General features: G+C 33.8%; 1 pseudogene; it reads right to left on the bottom strand.

The window, feature by feature from the left end:
* The window catches only part of LOC114371610, a 48,018-nt pseudogene extending 42,978 nt beyond the window's left edge, over positions 1-5,040 (bottom strand).
* Positions 5,041-21,371: the final 16,331 nt, after the last annotated feature.

Raw genomic sequence — 21,371 nt, 5'->3', positions numbered from 1 at the left:
CAAAACAAAAAATTCTCTCCCTTAAACAGTGGTGGTCGATTAAGAGAAACACTGATGCAATCCTTCCAAGGAGGAGACCCATCACCAGAGCCATGACTAGGAGACTCCAGAAAGATTGGGCTAAGGATACAGCAGAAGGATCTAGGGTTCTCGTGAGCCTTAGGGTAGATTTTGGGTCCATGGGCTAAGTATGAGCCCACTTATCTTTGTACATATTATATTAGGGTTTCATTATTTTTTTGGGCCTTGTATTTAGAACTCCATAGTGTAGGGAAGGTACCCCACAAGTTTAGGGTACCCTAGTCATGTAGGATTTTCAGCCTTTGTATTTTAGGGCACCTACACTAGTTTTTTTAATGGGATAGTTTTGTAATTTCACATGCTTTAAGTGCACTATTTGATGTGTTTTAGGAGAGAAATTTAATTGAATTGGGAAGAAGCTCAATCCAATTATATTTCGGACGCTTAAGGGGGAGGTGAGGATTTGCTTGCTACATCCCATTGTCACATCATATAGTAACACTTTGTGCATGTCCTTCATGCTTTACATGCCTCATGACACCTAAGTACAGTTAGTGGAGAATCTTGGATTTGATCTTGGATTAGTGGGTTGAACCATAGATGAAATTCTCTAATCATAATTAGTGAAATTTTGGCTCCAAATTTGGCTCCATAAATTCAAATTCAAATTCAAGTGAAATTTGAATAGAAATTCAAATTTCCTTCTAATTTTGTATGACACTTATGCTATAAATAGAGACCTTGTATGTGTATTTTGCAACTTTTATTTTTGAGAAATTAGACTTCAAAGTTCAGACCTCATTCTCCCTCTTTTCTCTCTCAAAATTTCATTCCCTTCTTTCCCTCTCCCTCTACTCATTTTCTCCTACCTTCAAGCTTTTATCCATGGCTTCCGATGGTGCTAAGCTTGTTCTTGACTCATCTTCTCCTTGAAGTGACATCTCCAATCACCTTTCCTCCTTCTCCATTCTGCTGCCATTGATCTTCAAGAAGCAAAGGACATCCTTTTTGCAAAAGACTCTACATGGAGCTACATTAAACACCCTTTTTGAAGGTGATTTATTTAGAGCCCATTTTGCAAAAAACTGTGATCTTGAGAAACTTTCAAGATGTAGCTCTGATACCAATTGAAAAAGATGTTGGAACTCACAAATCAAGAGGAGGGGTGAATTGGTTTTGAAAACAAATCGAAATTAGAAAACAGAGTTTTGAAAAACTTTCGCTTCCAAGGATCGTATGACAAACTTTTTATTTAAAACCAATTATTGAACCAATCATCCTACATAATATCCTTTTGTTAAATCACTTCAAAAAGAAATATCAAGAGAAGATGGACAACAAGATTTATATTGGTTCACTCTCAATTTTTAGAGAATTTTGTCTAGTTATCTAATTCAACCTAAATTAGATTTCCCCTATGCACTTTGAGTTCTTACAAGAAATCACAATCAATTTCAATTCCTACCCAAAAAAAGAGACTAAGGCACCCACCCTAGGGTCCTTTGTGCCTAAGAGACACCTACCCTTAGCTCAAACTAGAAAACCTTATTCTAGTATGCTTTAGAAACTCATGCATATGTTGTACAATATGTAAAAACATATGAGAACAGAGTTAAAGAGATACACAACCTTGTCATTCAAATGCAAGAACCGAAGCTTGATTGAATGAATCTCTTCTTGATCTCATTGTAACGACCCGCCTCTTCGCACAATATCGCTAACTCTAAAATGTGTAATTTCAATTTTTAAATGAAATTTCCATTAATTTGATTATGAAAATGAGAGTGAATTTTTCGTAATATACATTCACCAAACAACGCACAAACACTTAAATAAACACATATATATGTTTATCTTAAACCATTACACACCATTCACATGATAGAAAATAATTTAGTTTTTACATGCCCAAATCAAAAAGAATCATGGAACCACTACAGAGGAGTTGATAACAAAACACAACTTTCTCCCAAAATATTCCCAACGTCATCACATCAGCTTGGTGGCTTCCACAAAAAAAAATCTCCCTCCACGTCATTTATTGTTGTTCATCTGCTGCCATGAACGATGGTTCGCGATCATCAATAACAAGTACCATGACCATACACAATTATCCATCAATTCAACATACACTTAACAACTATTGATCAAATTTTCCACAATTTCAATCAATGATGCTTAGTATGATGCATGCACATGACCTCAACTTTTAAATGCAATGTGGTACCATTTGTCAGGAAATAGCATGAGCGTGTCCATGTGACACTCACAATCAGGAAAACAATAAGTGTCGAGGTCACCCTATCGTGCACAGACAACTCCTCTCTATGGTGATCAACCTGAGTCACAAGAGAGTTCCAAACCGAGTGATATGCCTTTCCCTTATGAAAAACTACAAGTACTTACTAAAAAAATTATACTATTTCCATGCAATATGAAGTATGACACATGGGCACCGTCAATGCATTGACTATGGATAATTAAATATTCTAAGCCACTCCTTCACTCCAGAGATGCTTAAAATTCTTTAATCACTCTATTTCCCCCACCAAGGATATCTAACTTGGTTAGTGCACCCTCCATGTACATACGCAACATACATCATCACAATGACATTATCAACATCAACATCAACTTCTCATCTCAATGTCATTATCAACATCAACATCATCGCATCTCAATGTCATTATCAACATCAACATCATCCCATCTCAATGTCATTTTCAACATCAACATCATCTCATCTCAATGACATTACCAACAATAACAACATCATCTCATAATATTATCATCAATAACAAGATCATCAATAATCACATTCCACACATACATACATATAAATTTCATGCTTGAGATTCACACTCTCCAGGTCTTCAGACAACATAGTCTAATAAAATGATAATGTCATTTATCAATAACAGATGTGTCGCATCCCATTAGTCGAAAACATTGTCTTTCTTGAAAACCAACATGCATAGAGACAAACATACATTCCATAATTGGGTTCCCTAACCCCAATTATGGTATCAAAGTCATAAATTATAATAAACTCCCCTCACCTATCATGAGCTCTCTGTCAGCTTCTTTTTGCGTCACTCAGAGGCCTCTCATGCTCACATTCGTCAGTCCAAACGCAGAGTTCTATATGCCAAATCGAAGATGATTTAGTATAGATTTAAAAAACAAGGTTAATATCAACTTTCAGGGTCAAATACCCCTATCAAAATAAAAGGGGCTACGGTGTGTTTTGGGTTCTACTACAAAGTGAATCATTTTGAAATTTCGATCACGCCAATGTGATTGCAGTTCAGTGAAGGTAACGAAAACAAAATCAATTTTATAAAAAGGTAACTTTTACAATGTCTCATTTTCAAGGGTTTTTCAAAGGAAGTGTAAAAACATCCTATTTCGGTACCTAAAACCTAAGAGATACTATTAGAAGCTCAAAATAATTTGGAGAAAGGCATAGAAGTCAAGGTTACCTCAGAGAAACTACGAAAGAAAGGATTGAGAGCTTGTTTCTCTACTAAATCCTTGAGGTGAATTTTGAGGATTCCGTTCCGATTAAAACATTCCTCTCTGTGTGGTGGTTCGACAGCAAGCAATGGCGGCTTGTGGTGGCCACCGGTGGTCGTGAGTGGTAGAGAAGAATGTGTTAGGGTTTGAGTAGGTGTTTAGAGAAAAGAAGAGTGAAAAATCGTGTTTTCATGCTGAAGAACATATTTATAATCTACAGATCTCGCTAAGTGAAATTCAACTTTTGGCGTTGAGCATGACATTTCACGATGAGCGCAATTTATCCTCAGGATGGAATTGTGCTTAGCACGCTTGTCTCACTGTGCGAGATGTCTGAAAGCTTTTTATTTAAATCCCAACTATGAAAGTGTGAAGACATGGGTTATGAACCTATAGTCCAAATTTGAAGGCGATCCAATAGTTAATGAGTCCGAGATCGCGGTTATACCATAACAGGTTTGGGTAAAACTTAAAATCTCACAATTTCAAGATAGGTCAATCAAACTCCACATAACCTAGCATCCACATCAAGAAATCACACATATCTAATTCACACAATACCCCAACTCATCCAAATAAATGAAATAATCAAATAACAGAAGAAATACATTAAATATCGATTTTCAGTTAGCGAAATTTCAAGATGTTACAGTGACAACATGTTAACAACTCACTTTAACCTTTGAAAGCTTCAAAAACCTAGACTAGAATGTGAGTTGTAAAATCTTTGTTAAAAGTGAGAACACAAGGTGGCTATTTATAGAGAAAACAATTATAACTGCCTTAAATGCCAATGTAATTGATTATCTCAAAGAAGTAATTGATTAGATTCTCATTTCAATCGATTAAAGTGTTCCTTCCAACACTTGGAAAGATTTCAAGAACAATGTAATCGATTACTATACCCTCGTAATAAATTAAAGTAGAGACCTTGAGAAAATAGACATGGTCTAAACAAAACTGAGTAGTCGATTACGGATAACTAGTAATCGATTAAACCAGAATAAAGATTTCTCTACAAACATCTCAAAAGACCTGTGCAATCGATTATAGATAGATGATAATCAATTAAAATAGAGAGTTTAAGCACTGAAGAAGTTTCTAACCTTAGAAACAATCTTTCTACTTCTACATGATGATGCATGATGCACACATGGATAGATTAAGACTAAAAAGGAAACAATCAATACAAATGTCACTCAATGAGTCGGGCATATAAAAAGACAAACTCTTCAAAGCTTGATCTTCATGTTGCTCCCCCTATCTCTAACAATAAGAATAAGAAAAGATTGAAACTTTACACATCAATTGCTATCTATGGAGTGGTACTATTAACAAGGTGGGTGAAACAATACAGAGAGAAAAAGATTGAAATTTTTATGTAAAGGGTAGGTGTTAATTGCTTCAACAAATCTAGGGAGAGATTACAGTTATACTTACACCTTCAGCTCCTTGTTTGAGAAGAATGAGAGAGTTATCTCTTGAGTCAATTTCAGTCACCATAATGTTGAACATTTCTGGCAATGAAATTCTTGGTGTATTTAGTCCAAAAAGGAAAAGAAAAATATTATAAAATGGAAAAGAAAAAATAAACGCGTTGCTAGAAGAAAACTTGGAGGGTGTATTGTTTGTTTGTCCCTTCGTTGCTATGATGTGATGACTGATAAAAGATGGAATTAAAGAGATAACAAAATGTGAAGATTGGTAGAAGAACATGTGGAAATCTAGAAAGAAAATTGATTCACTATATTCAACCGACTAAACAATATATAAGAAATGCATGCCCTTGAAGAAAGAACCAGAAATGAACAAGAAAATTACATGCTTCGAGACACGGTCAAATACAAAGCCATTCAAGATTTTCCATCAAACACATAGTGTGCACAATTGTAGTAGAACCAAACATCGTGCCACAAAGTGTCAGCCTGAGTCATAAATCATAATTTATCAGTCATAGTTTTTATTGTAATTAATAGTACACGGCGTGCAAAACCAATAATGAGTTTATCACACTTTTATTTGGGGGGGGGGGGGGGGGGGCGATAAATAAATGATGAAATAAAACAAAGAAATAATCGAGGTTAAGAATTTTTTTTCTCTCCTTGTGAGAAGATCTCTCTATGAGTAGTTCCTATAATCTTCCTAAGAATCATTGACTATCTTTTCCTTTTGTATGAGATTTTTTTCCTTTTTTGAGTTATTTATCCTTCCTTATTTACACCATGAAGGGACCTAGTATACACGACCTCAACCTAGAAGATAACGACGCAGAGATGCAGATTTGGAGTTTTCAACCAATCAAAATCCTAAAAATTCCTTCAATCCAACCTTGTGTTCAGTGGAAAGATTTCTCACAAACAAGGCCATTAGAGTCCACATAATGAAGGATCGTTTATCGAATATCTGGAAACCTCTCGAAGGAGTCACTATTATAGAGATTCATACTAGAACTTTCCTTTTCCAATATATCATCGCGTGGGCATACAAAAAATGCTTAAGGGAGGCCTTGGAGTTTTGATAAGCATCTCCTGATTCTCAAAATCATTAAGGATGGGGAAAATCCAGAAAGTATCTTGTTATTTCATCTACCAATTTGGATTCAAATTCACAATCTCCCAATTGGCTTTATGGCACAGGAAGTAGGGCAAAGCATCGAAAATTTTCTAGGAAAGCTTCTTGAATATGATGAAAAGAATAATGCTTAAGTCTACCGTCCTTTCATGTGCATTCAAGTCCTTTTAGATGTCCGAAAAACTCTTGAAGAGTCTAAGAAGATTAAGAAACCTGGTGGGGAGTCAACCGAAGTTTTCTTCAAATATGAAAGATTGACCACTTTTTGTTACCTACGTGGATTGTTGGGCCACATAGATGATAGATGTACAAAATTACTGATGATGGGAGAAGATGATAGTGATCACCATTGGGGTCCTGAATTGAGAGTTGACCCTCGTAATCCAATGTTTGTGGGTACCTCTACATACCTTTGAAATGATGTTAATGGTGGATCAACATTCTAGTATAGGAATTTTCACTTAATGGTTCTATTAACAAATAAATATGTTTAAAAGTGAGACATAGAATCCACTTTTGATTATGAGTTCTTTTTAGTCAAATAAGCAAGTTCCTAATTTTTAACTTAATAGAGAATTGTTTAATATTTAATGCAAATTATGATAATAATTTTGATAAATATATCCATTTTAGTTAAAATAAGGTTGTAATTCATAAGATAATAGAATAAGTTTTGATAAAAGTATTTTCGATTTAGTAATTAGTTTGTAAGTAATTTTGATAATAATAAGAAATAAGGATCGGACAAGTCAAGTTTTTAGAAGAAATGAAGATTAGAAATAGTCAAGGATTTAGAAATGTGCAGTAAAATAAACAAACATGAATTCGTAAAAGTGGGAAATGGAATACATACATGATGACCTGCTAAAATTTTGCCAATTTCAATGGTAGGCGTGTTGGTGTTTTGAGGAATTAAGTGATTATGTATCAACCCCCCGAAATTGGCAGTCAACAATTTTATGTAACTGTCTTCGCATAACTCCTCCCAAACCATATCAATTGGTACTTTGATTTGTCAAAAATACTTTACTTTCTAACGCTTTCCAATCCCACATGTGGATGAAGTTATTGAAATCAACATTCTTAATCGAAATAAGTTATTTCAATTGCATAATCAAGTTTCTCAAATTTTTGACACATTCTGCTTGTTTTTGAATGGATTCCTCTATTCATCTTTGGACAAGTAAATTGAAATTTAATTCTCATAACTTAATCCAATTTCACATAACAGAGGTAACAGATGCCCCAAAAAATAATGTATGTGATTAATATCTTTTGAGAATGCAATATTTTTGTAACAAATATTCAGATATTACTTTATTATCTTGTCTAATCAGTATTTAATGAGTTGGGAATGTGTATTTCAGTTATCATTGGTCTATATGTTTTTAAGTACTTCCCATTTATCGAACCAATATAACTATTTGTGTTTATTTCTTGAATCGCATAGGCATTTCCTAATAAAATCTTTTTGATAACATAAGGTCCATCCTAATTTGTTGACCATTCACCAAGGACTTTTGATTTTTTGTCCATTGGTAATATAACTTTCCAAACTAAATATGCAATTCAAAAAGATTTTTTCTTAACTTTTTTCAAATAATGCTTTACAACTTTTTCTTTTTTACGAATAATATTTTCTAAGGCAGTTAAACACTTTTCATTTAAAAGATTCAACTTGTCATACATCATATCCCAATAGACTTGAACCGAGATCTCATTTTGTCTTTAAATTCGAATTGAATTTAGATTTATTTCGATAGGCAAAACTGCCTCATGCCCATAAACCAACTTAAACGAGGTAACACTAGTAGCCCCTTTTTGGTGAATTTTGATAAACCCAAAGAACTTGGTCTAAACTTTCATGCCAACTTCTAGGTTTTTGGCCTACTTGTTTCTTAATCAAACTTATCAAAATCTTATTTATGGCTTCTACTTGGCCATTAGCTTGAGTGTAATAAGGAGTACAGGTTACTAACTTAATATTTCTAGAGCTAGCATATTGAACCACTTTTCAATAAGTAAAAATAGTACCTTGATTTGTTGTAAGTGTTTATGTGATACCAAATTAAAAAAATAATATTTTTTTATATGAAATTAAATATATCCCTTGATCAACATTTTTTAAGGGAATTGCCTCTACCCACTTGGTAAAATAATCAATAGCAACTAAGATATACATATGTCCTTTCAAAGAAGATGAATGAATTTGACCTATTAATCTAATTCACATCCTAAAAAAGGCCATGGTTTTGTTATCAAATGTAAGTCACTTGTTGGAACTTGTTGTATAGGACCATGTTTTTGGCACTCTTCACCTGATTTTTCATAATTAATGCAATCTTTCAAAATAGTTAGCCAATAATAACCTTGTCGAAATAACATCAATTTCATCTTTTCACCAGCTTGGTAAGAACCACAAATCCCTTCATGGGTTTCAGCCAAAGCTAAATAAGCTTCTAATTCTCCCAGTATGACGTAATTAACAACCTTATATTTTGTTTTTCGATCAACTAATAGATTGGAATTTAGAAGATATTCCAACAGAGGTTTTCTCCAAACATGAGTCGTTGCTGCATCAATATTTAAAATTTCTATTTCTTCCTGTAATTTCTCTTTGATAGTTATCATTGCTTTGCAATTTTGTTTTCTCAACTTATAACCAAATGCAATTTGAGCTAAGACATTAGCTTCCTTATTTTGTTCTCAAAACACATGTTCGAATTCAACCTCTTTGAATCAAGTCAATAACTTAGATGCATATGAAAAATAGTTCAGTAAATTACTTTTGATGCATTTAAATTTATGAGTTAATTGATTAATGACCAATTCAGAATCTCCTCTAATCAAAACATTTTTTGCACCTAAGTTTAGTAATGTTTCCAAACCAACTATTAAAGCCTCATATTATGCTTCATTGTTGGAACACACACGTTGGATTTTGAAAAAAATCCTCAAAGGTTTATTACTTGGAGATATTAAAACAATAATAATTCCTGCCCCATTTACATGTTTTGATCCATCAAAATATAATATCAAAGTTTTAATCCCTATATAGCATTCCAATATTTCGATGTTCAAATGATCAACCAAGAAATCCGCTGCAACCTGCCTTTAATAGCTTTTAATGGCACAAAAGTAAGGGAAAACTCAGTTAAAACAAGGGTCCATTTCCCTATTCTATTGTGTAGAATAGATTTAGACAACATAAATTTAATAACATTATTATCAGAAAGTACTTGAACTTTGAAAAGTTTTATATAATACTTAAGTTTAGTTTAAGAATACTACAAGCATAAGCACAATTATTCTATTGCACTGTATCTAATTTCAACATCATTAAGAATTCGACTTAGATAATAAACAACACGTTCTATGTCATTGTCATCCTTTTGCACTAGCATGCTTGCAATAGTTGAATTTGATTTTGCAATGTACAATCTCAAGTCTTTTCCTTTCACTAGAGGCACTAGAACTGGTGGATTTGCAAAATATCTCTTAATGTCATCAAAAGCTTCTTGGTGTTTGATAAAGATTATTGAATCATTCCAAAACAAACTAGGATTAATTTTGCAGTACAGGAATAACCTAGGTTGACTCAAAGATACAATCCAGTTTGGTTCTAACTTCAATCCACTTATAAATAGTATAGGGGATTTCAACAAACAGTTTGCAGACAATTGAAAGAAATAAAGAAACAAAAATGCAAAATTTGACAGAATTATGAAACATATTTAAGAGCATCAATCCAATTCACCAAATCCAAGCAATTCGAATTATCATAGTTTGCTACAGAGGGTGATCTCATTATGAAAGTTCAGTCAATCTCATTAGAGGTAATTCAATCAAACTAATCCCTAAATTCATTGAGATCATAAATCAGATTGAAATATCATTCAATTAATCTGTAATTAGATTTAAATTCAGAAATTAATCAATAACCTGATTCCTTTTCAATTCTAAACACATTCAGAATCATGAATACAAAAATAGGATTGGAGAAAAGGATGAACAATCACAACAAAATTAAAAATACTTAACCAGAACTCAAATTCCTCATAGCTTGAACTGGATCCTTGACTTAATTAGTTGTTTAGCCTTTCATAGTCATCATCAATGAAAGAACAATGAAAATTAAGCAAGAGAAGAAAAGAACAAAGTTGAAGAGATGAATAACAGTTGAGAGAAAAAGAGAGAAAAAAGTTTGATTTAAAACTTGCACTAGAAGTTTCTAAGAATCTGTTTTGTACAAAATGACTCTAACTAACTAACTAACTCTGAAAATACACTAAGTAGACTAATATATATTGTAACTAATAAGAATAAATGAACGGGCCTTGATTAGGCCCAACTAATCTCTCTGATTAAGCTAATTACACAATGCAAAGGCCCAAAATTCGTAGCCTAAAATCCAAGTGTAGAGGCTCTGATTTCCAAGCCTAAAATGGTAGATTTGGCTTAAGCTTATTTCTGACAAAAGTGTAGCTCTTTTCCTTAGCGTTCTAAGGATTACTTATATGCTCTATTTGGAGTTTTGTAGCGTCCTATTGGTCCTACACAAGATAGATAGGTCAAGTAAGCACAAAATCCAAAATAAGCAACAATTATCAATTAAGACCAAAAATGAGTTAAGGTGAGAAAATAAGAGTCAAAGAGAGGTCAAATAAGCTAATAATAATAGGAAAATACTAAACTAAAAATGCTCAATCAAATTCCCCCACACTTTATCTTTTGCACTTTGGGACAAAACTAAAAGAAAGACTAATAAAAAAAATAAAACTAAAGTAAAGCCACAAACTAAAAGAGGTATGAACAAGGCACACACATTTTTCAATGGATCCTAACAATGCACAAAAGTGAGAAAGATGGAAAATGGAGGAATAATATCAATGTAACAAGTAATCCATGAACACATGATTACAAAATGAAAAGTGGAAAAGTAGTCAAGTCAAATTTAAGAATGCACCAAGGTGATATAAATCTCTTAAAGAACAACACCCAACCTCACCAAATGTTTATGGGTTTGTGTTTACACTCAAGCACCACATGCACTAGCACATCCAAATTTTGAGAAGACTTTAATCCAAATGTTGTCAAAATATCAAAAAAGGACTTTTATTGGTTTGTAATGCATGGATTGGGTAAGGGTGGATATGAGAAGTTTATTTAGGCTAAAACTAAGAGAAAATAGGGACAATAGGGAGTAAGCAAACAAGCAAAAAAAGGGGTGGAAGAAAACAAAGTGGAGAACAAAAAAATTAAAATAAAAAGAACTTACAAGAATGAAAATGAACCATGACACACTTTTATTGCATTTTTTCTTCTTTCTTCTTCTTTGTTTGTACACTTTTTCTTTATTTTTCTTTGAACTTTTGCTTTTATACTTTTCTTTTCTTTTATTTTTCTTTTTCTCTTTGTTTTGCTTTTTCAAGAAATCAAAATAAAATGAAAAGACAAAAATAAAAACAATTCCAAAATGAAATAAGGGGTTAAAGGCTCAAAGAGAGTGACAATGGATGTCAATGCAAGGTAGGTTTATTTGGCTAGTAGCTAAAAGAAAGAAGGCCTAAATTATTTCAATCGATGCATGTGAAACAAGGAATAACAAGATAGGCAAGGCAAAACCTAGAGTAATCTAGCACAAGGGTGAAATCACACATGAAATAGTGCAATCCAACTGCTATGGCCCAAAAACTCATAAGGCATATTTCTATCACCCATGATCCACCTTAAATTTTATTTCTCAAGCCTACTTATCACTTCAACAATTGCAACAATGGTTCATATCAAGCATGAAACCTCTCAACTAAAAATGGTACATCTATCACAATTTATACAAGTTAGAAATCCTATGAAAAACATGAAAAGTGCCTAAATTCAACAAAACATTAGAAAACAATAACTACAAAATCTTTATTTTTTTATTTTCTGTATGTAAAAACAATAAAAATAGTAAAACAACAAAACAAAACCAATACAACAAAAAAAAATAGAAAAATCAAATAGACAGAAACAAAAAACAACTAAACAAAAATAGAAATAGGGAACAACAACATATACAAAAAACAACAAACAAAAAACATATTTTTTTTACTTTTCTAAACCCTTCCCCCCACACTTGAAGTGCACATTGTCCTCAATATAAGCAGGCAATGAAATGCAAACAAAGAGAAATCATATAAAAGAAGGGAGAAGGCAACTCCTTAAGAGCCACTCAAGGCACATCATCACATAAAATTGGCAAGACCAAAGACAGGTTTGCCACAAACTCTTGTTCCACTTGAGGGCTCTCATGAAAAAGCTTGAGTTGGTGACCATTCACTTTGAAGACGTTGCTGGTAACTTTATTTTTAATCTGAACTGCACCATGGGGAAAGGTGGCATGCCTTATCGAAAACCACCCTATAGGGAGATATCCTCAAACGTGTTCGGTAAGCGATCCTGTGAGCCCATAGAGCATCTTCAAGATGCTAGCTCTAGTCCTTCCTGTTGGGCTGCACTACTTTCTACAACAATTGTTTGATGATCTCTCTATTGAAAACCTTCGCTAGTCCATTAGTTTGGGGATGATACGTTGAAACAACTCTATGCAAAACTCAATATTTCTAGAACAAGAATGCCAATGACCTATTATAGAAATGGCTCCCTTGGTCATTGCTAATGGCTCTAGACACACCAAACTTGCAAAAAATGTTAGATCTCACAAAATCCACAACAACTTTATAATCATTAGTTATAGTGGCCTTAGCTTCAACCCATCTAGAAACATAATCAACAACAAGCAAGATATATGAAAAAACATGAGAAATAGGAAATAGACCCATAAAATCAATACCCCAAACATAAAAAAATCTCACAGAAAATAATAGGCTGTCGGGGCATGTCATGCCTATGTGCAATAGATGTTTGATGTTTTTCTTGTGTTATTTGATTACTTTATTAATTTGGATGAGTTAATGTATTGTGTGAATTAGCCATGTGCGATTTTCTTGATGTGGATGTTGAGTTATGTTGGCTTTTATTGATTTAGGTTGAAATTATGAGATTTCAAGTTTTACCTAAACCTATTTCACTAAAACTGAAATCCTGGATTCATTAACCGTTGGATCGCCTTCAAATTTTAACTGTTAGCTTACAACCCAATTCTGCGCATTCTAACCGTTGCGATTTGATATATAACATCTTAAATATGAGTAATAATATTTTCACCGAAGCAGTAAAATTTGTTGCAGCAGAATTCACCCAGGCAAGTCAAATTTCGCCCAGGTGAGCCAAATTTCTCTTGGACAAGTCTTGAAGGCTACAAATAGGTCCAGCAGCATAAAACAACCATTTCCACCTCCATCTCTTCCCCTAAACCCTCCCCCAGCACCCCTAACCTCCTCCTCCACCACCACTGACTAGCGATGACCGCCACAACCTGCCTTTGCTTGCCGCCGGACCACCGCATGGAGAAGAAGAGTTTAATCGGAGCAAAATCTTCAAAACTCAACTCAAGGATTCGGTAGAGAATGAATCCTCCAATCCTTCCTTCGCGGTTTCTTCTAGGTAACCGCAATTTCTAAGCCTTTTCCTTGTTAGTTTGAGCCTATCTTTGCATCTCTTCTGACTTGGGTACAATTATTTGATGTTTTACACTTCCTTTAAAAAAACCCTTGAAAAAGAGATGTTGTAAAAGTTGCCTTTTCATAAAATAGACTTTTTTTTAACATTTGTTGAACCCTGGTCACAGTGGCATGATCAGAATTTCAAAATGACCTCTCTTTGATATGGATCTCGAAACACCCTTTTAACCCCTTTTTAAATTGAATGGGTATTTGACCCCAAAAGTTAATATTAACCTTGCCTTTGAAATCTATATTGAATTATCTTTGATTTGGTATATAGAGCTCTGCGTTTGAACGAACGAACGTGAACCTAAGAGATCTTAGAATAATGCCGCAAGGAACTAACAGATATATATATATATATATATATATATATATATATATATATATAGATAGATAGATAGATAGGTGAAGGGAGTTTATTGTTTGTTTACAACTTTTGATACCATAGTTGGGGTCAGGGAACCTAATTCTGGGGATGTATGTTTGTCCCTGTACATGGTGGTTTTCAAGAAAAACTATGTTTTTAACTAATGGGATGTGATATATTTGTTATTGATGTGCATGCTGGTTTTCAAGAAAAATGGTGTTTTTAACTAATGGGATGTGATATGTTTGTTATTGATGATTGAAATTGTCAATGATGTTGTTGTTGTACTGATTGGAATTTTTTAGAAAAGTCTTAATTATATAGGGGACTCTGCCCAAAATTTTATATTTTTTCTTCTATTTACTTCTTTATTAAATTTTAAATAGGCATAAGAGTTTGTTTTGAATACCATAATTCTCCTCTTTAATTTATAATTTTCCTTAAAAATATGAGTCTCGTGATATTATGGATTGTTGTTGTATGTATGAGGTTTATGTTGCCTGAAGACCTGGGGAATGTGAATCCTGGGCATGAATTTATATGTATGTATGCGGAATGTGATTGCTTGTGATGTTGATGATGATAATGATACTGAGATGAGATGGTGTTGATGTTGATAATGACATTGAGATGAGATGATGTTATTGTGATGATGTGTGTTGGGTATGTACATGAGGGGTGTGGTGATCATGTTGGATATCCCTAGAAGGGGAAATAAAGTGTTTTAAAGAGTTTTAAGCATCCCTGGAGAAAGAAGGGGATGGCTTCGAATCTTTAACTATTCATGATCAGTGCATTGATGATGCTCATGTTTCATACTTCATATTGTATGGAAATAGTACAAACTTTGTCACTAAGTACTAGTAGTTTTTTATGAGGAAAAATACTTGTACTCTGGGACATGTCACTCAGTTTGGAACTTCCTTAAGACTCAGGTTGATCACCATGGGGGGGGGAGTTGTTTGTGCACGACAGGGTGACCTCGACACTTGCTACGTAGTTTTCCTAAGTGAGAGTGTCATGTGGACACGCTTAGGCTATTTCCTGATAAATGGTACCCCATTGCATTTTAGAGTTGAGTCAGGTACATGCATCATTCTGAGCATAATTGATTTGAATTATGGAAAAGTTGATGACTAGTTTGTTAAGTGTACGTTGAATCGATGGGTTATTGAGAATGATTGTGGTTACTGTTATTGTATTCTTTTTAATCATTGTCTTTTGGTGTTTGTTGATCTTTTATATTAAACTCGCCCTTGCAATTTTTGTACCGTGTGATTGGTGCCTGTGATGATCTCGAAATTTTGTTCGTGGGAGCAGATGAGCTGCAGTAGGTGACATGGAGGGAAGTCTTTTGTTGGAGCCGCCAAGCCGATGTGATAACATTGGAATTTATTTTGGGGGACAGTTGTGTTTTGTTATGAACTCTTCCTTAGTTGGTTCCTTGACTCTTTTTTATTGGGCATGTAAGTCCCAAGTTTAGATATATGTAAAAACTGAATTAGGTTCTAACATTTGAAAGATGTGCAGTCGTGTAACATATATATATATATATATATGTGTGTGTGTGTGTGTGTGTGTGTGTGTGTGTGTGTGTGTGTGTGTGTGTGTGTGTGTGTGTGTGTGTATTTGTTCACGTGTTTGTGTGTTGTTTGATGAATGTAGATAAAAAAAAATTTACCATCGTTTTCATAATCAAATTAATGAAGCTTTCACTTAAATATTGAAATGTCACATTTTATAGTAAGTGATATTGTAGCGACGGGGCGGGTCATTACATTAATGGTGTCAAAGCCGGTCAAACCTTTCGGCTAGTGAGTTATGAGTCTGTTGTGTTTCTTTGTGCATTCTCTGGTTACCTTGTTGAATGCTTGGTGTTTGTTGTTTGGATTTGGAACTTCCTCACTTTGTTGTGTTTCCATGAGTGATAGAGATTTGAACGATGTAGTCATAACATGTTTGTATCCCTGAAGTATGTTATACCAAGAGTTTCAATGCCTTGTCATGAGTTATCAAACTAACCATTTGTATAATTTGTGAAGTGCAATGGGACAACCTGGCAAGTAGTTAGGATTTAGAAATACAAAGGATGGAAAATGAGTGTTAATGTCTCAATGGAAGACTATTTTAGAGGAGTATTTTCTTGAGGCATCAACTCTCAAGAGTAACTTAAGTAGGGACTTGAGATAGATGTGAAGTCATCTTATTCTTTTTATTATGTGTTTTTTCCATGTTCTTGTGAATCATGTAGGTTTTGATGATGTCAAAAAGAATATACTTGATAATGGTTGTCATCATAAAAAAGGGGGAGAATGTGAATAATGCAGGTTTTGATGATGCTAAAAAGAATTCACTTGATAATTATTGTCATCATCAAAAAAGGGGAAGAATGTGAGTGTATGAATACATGGTTTTGATGATGTCAAAGAATAATCAAACAAGGTTGCTTTCAAGATTACTTCAACAAACATTCAAAGGTGAAGCATTGCTTCAAGATTAATACAAGGTTGCTTCAACAAACAAGCATTACTTCAAGATCAAGCTTTTGCCTCAAAACAAAGTGTTTCCAAGAGATCAAGGCTCTGGTAATCAATTACCAGGCAGTGTAATCGATTACCAGAAGACAATTTTGAAAAACCACTTTTAAAAAGGGTTTTGAATCATGTAATTAATTACCAGATGTTTGTAATCGATTACCAGCAACGGCACTTCAAAAAACACTTTGAAAAGTCATGACCCTTCAAAATAAAACTGTGTAATCGATTACCAGAAACCTGTAATCGATTACTAGTGAAGAATTTCATAAAAATCTTTTTGAAAAGATATATCTCTTCAAACCACTTTTAAAAGGCATGAAGGGCCTATATATGTGTGTGTTTGACTTCGAAAAGCAAGAGAGAGATATTCTAAGAGAACTTAATTGCCAAATGCTCTCTTAACAACTCTTGGACAAACACTTGCAAATTTATTGATAATTCATCCAAGAAATTTAAATTGTATTATCATCTCTAAAAGAGAGAAATTCGTCTAGGAACTTCAATTTGTATCATCCACTCTAAAGGAGAGAAATCTTTTTGTTAATCTCAGAAAGTCAGTTGTAATCAAGAGACTGGTTGTCTCTTGGATTGTGAGAATTGTAATCAAGAGACGGGTTGTCTCTTGGAGAATCTTTGAACACAAGGGTGAGGGATCCCAAGGTGTGTTCAAAGTCTGTAAAGGATTTACAGAGATAGTGGAAAATCTCAAGTGGGTTGCTTGAGGACTAGACGTAGGCACGGGAAGTGGTCGAACCAGTATAAATTGAGTTTGCATTTCTCTCTTCCCTTATCTCATTTATGTTATTGCAATCAATTTTTTCTTGCATATTTAAACAACATTATTAAATTGATTGATTCTTCTTCTTTTGCATTCTAAGCCTATCATTTAGAATGGGGTTAAAAGTTTGTTAGTGAGAAATGTAGAAACTTAATTCACCCCCCCCCCCCCTTTTAAGTTATTGAGGCCACTTGTCCAACAAGTGGTATCAGAGCAAGATTCTTGTCTATAGTTTAAAAACTTCAAGAATAATTATGGCCTCATCTAACTTTCTATTTCCTAAGGGAAATTCCATTAATAGGCCTCCTATATTTAATGGTGAGGGTTATCACTATTGGAAAACCCGAATGCAGATCTTTATTGAAGCCATAGATTTAAATATATAGGAAGCTATTCAAATTGGTCCCTTCATTCTTACAATGGTAGTGAGAAATGCAACTATAGAAAAACCTAGAGAAGAATAGAATGATGATGAAAGAAGAAGGGTTCAATACAATTTAAAGGCCAAAAATATAATCATTTCTGCATTGAGCATGGATGAATATTTTAGAGTCTCAAATTGTAAAAATGCAAAAGAAATGTGTGATACATTACAAGTAACCCATGAAGGCACAACTGATGTCAAGAGATCAAGAATAAACACTCTCACACATGAATATGAACTGTTTAGAATGAATCAATATGAGACCATACAAGATATGAAAAAGATATTTACTCATATAGTTAATCATCTTGCATCATTGGGAAAATATTTCCTTATGAAGATATCATTAACAAAGTGCTGAGATGTTTAAGCAGGCAATGACAACCAAAAGTAACAACAATTGCAGAATCAAGAGATCTCACTAATATGTCTCTTGCCACTCTCTTTGGAAAACTTCAAGAACATGAAATTGAACTTATGAGACTCCATCAACATGAAGAGAGTGATAAAAAAAAGGAAAGGAATAGCACTCAAATCCTTATCATCTTCTATTCAAGAAGAAAGTGACAAAGATGACTTGAATGAAATAGAAGAAGATAATGATTTTAGATTTTTTTTGTGAAGAGATTCAATAAATTTTTTAGAAACAAAGGAAATCAAAGGAGATCAAATATCAATCCAAAGAATAAAGGAGAAGATCCCTCCTTAGCCCTAAAATGCTATGAATGCGATCAACCTGGGCACTTGAGATTCGATTGTCCTATCTTTAAAAAAAGAATGGAAAAATCTGACAAAAGGAATTTCAAAGAAAAGAAAGAAAAGAAAGCATACATCACTTGGGAAGATAATGACTGGATTCTTCAAGTGATTCAGAAAATGAAATCATAAATCTGGGTCTCATGGCAAAAGACTATGAAAGCGGAGAAGAGGTAACGTCTTCTAACTATGACTTATCTATTTCTTTTGATGAACTTCAAGATGCATTCAATGATTTGCATAAAGAATCTGTCAAACTTGCCAAAATAGTTTCATATTCTAAGAAAACTATTTCAAGTTTAGAAAATGAAATTTTGAAATTAAATTTAGATTTAGAAAATCTTAAATCTGAAGTTAAAATTTTAAAATCAGTAGATAAAAATCAATTTTCAACAAAATGCTTAATACAAGAAAACAATAAAGCATCTCATTCATGTGAATGTTGTGATAAATTCAAAGAAGAAATTGAAGATTTAAAAATTGCTCTTTCCAAATTTACTCTTGGTAAAAATAATTTAGATATTATATTTGGCAAACAAAGATGTGTTTTTGATGAAGCTGTATTAGGATATAATCCTGAAAATGAACAAAAGATGCATAAAAATTTCTTTGCCTCCACTCAAAAGGCTAGTTCTCCCATGTTAACATGTTTTTACTGTGGTAAGAATAATCATAGTGCATTAACATGTTAAATTAGAAAGAATGGTAGTACCATTGGAAAAATGGTATGGGTTCTAAAAGGATCCTTACTAAAAACTAACATACAAGGACCCAAGAAAATTTGGGTACCAAAATAAAAATATGATTATATGAATGATGAACTCCTTGAAGCAAAGTTGATACATTGACAGCGATTGCTCCAAACACATGGCGGGAGATGCATCAAAGTTTATTCATATTTCTCCCAAAAATAATGAACATGTGACCTATGGAGGCAACAACAAAGGTAAAATTGTTGGAGTTGGAAAAATAGGTACGAATCCCTCTACCTCCACAGAAAATGTTTTACTTATTGATGGTCTTAAGCATAATTTATTAAGTATTTATCAATTATGTGAGAAAGACCTTTTGATATCATTTGATTCTCATATATTCCAACAAGAAATAACATTTTCTTTTGGGCCAAGAAATGATACTTTGAACGATATGGAATGCTCAACTCTTTTAATTCATTATAAATTGTTGAATGCTTTTACTATCTCTGCTCATGATTTATTTTTGATGTTGACAAAAGGGGAGAGATAGATAAAAGATAAGATAGTAAGGAGATTATCTATTTTTTATGAGACAACTTTTTATATATGAAATATTTGAAATCTTCAACTGTTTCATATAAGCAATCATTGCAAAATCAAGGGGGATTAAACGACCAAAATAGATATTCTTTTTACTCCTAACCTACAAATGGTTGTCAACATCAAAAAGGGGGAGAATGTGAATCATTCAGGTTTTGATGATGTCAAAAAGAATATACTTGATAATGATTGTCATCATTAAAAAGGGGAAGAATATGAATAATATAGGTTTTGATGATGCGGAAAAAATTCACTTGATAATGATTGTCATCATCAAATAGGAGGAGAATGTGAATGTATGAATACATGGTTTTGATCATCCACTCTAAAGGAAAGAAATCTTTCTGTTCATTTCAGAAAGTCAGTTGTAATCAAGAGACTGGTTGTCTCTTGGATTGTGAGAATTGTAATCAAGAGACGGGTTATCTCTTGGAGAATCTTTGAACACAAAGATGAGGGATCCCAAGGTGTGTTCAAAGTCTATAAAGGATTTACAGAGATAGTGGAAAATCTCAAGTAGGTTGCTTGAGGACTAGACGTAGGCACGAGAAATGGTCGAACCAGTATAAATTGAGTTTGCATTTCTCTTTGCCCTTATCTCGTGTATGTTATTGCAATCAATTTTGTCTTGCATGTTTAAACAACATTATTAAATTGATTGTTGCTTCTTCTTCAGCATTCTGAGTCTATTATTTAGAAGGGGGTTAAAAGTTTGTTAGTGGGAAATTTTGAAACTTAATTCACCCCCCTCCTCTTAAGTTATTGAGGCCACTTATCCAACAATTCTCACTTCCTGGTGTGTATAGGGAGTAATGCTTGGACAGAATGATTGTGCGATAGCTGATGCTCTCCAAGCCTTAGCCCAGGCTATGGGGAACCAGAATAGAAGAGAAGCTACAAGAGCTGCCGAGTATCAAGGGTAGATCGCTTCCAAACAAACAACCCACCTGCTTTCAATGGAGGATACAACCCCGATGGTGCTCCGAATTGGGTACGGGACTGATGCTCTCCAAGCCTTAGCTCAGGCTATGGGGAACCAGAATAGAAGAGAAGCTACAAGAGCTGTCGAGTATCAAGGGTAGATCGCTTCCAAACAAATAACCCACCTGCTTTCAATGGAGGATACAACCCCGATGGTGCTCCGAATTGGGTACGGGAGATTTAGAAAATCTTTCGAGTGATGGCATGACCTAAGGAGCAAAAGGTTGCTTTTGGCACCTACACTCTAGTAGAACAAGCTAAGTATTGGTGGGAGAACACTCACCAATGCTGGGAGGCTGAAGGTCAAGTTGTGACTTGGGAAACCTTCAAGAGGGTATTTTTGGAGAAATACTTCCCTAAAGATGTTAGGAATAAGAAGCAGATGGAATACCTTACGCTCAAGCAAGGGAACATGACTATAGCTGAATACGCAGCCAAGTTTGAAGAGCTAATGAGGTATTTTCCTCATTACCAAGGAAGGGATGGTGAAAGCTCAAAATGTGTGAAGTTTTTGA

Source organism: Glycine soja, chromosome 2 (genome assembly GCF_004193775.1).
Source record: "Glycine soja cultivar W05 chromosome 2, ASM419377v2, whole genome shotgun sequence".
In the NCBI taxonomy this organism is placed as follows: domain Eukaryota; kingdom Viridiplantae; phylum Streptophyta; class Magnoliopsida; order Fabales; family Fabaceae; genus Glycine; species Glycine soja.
The sequence above is the reverse complement of the archived record's forward strand: the minus strand, read 5'-3'. Positions and strand labels throughout refer to the sequence as shown.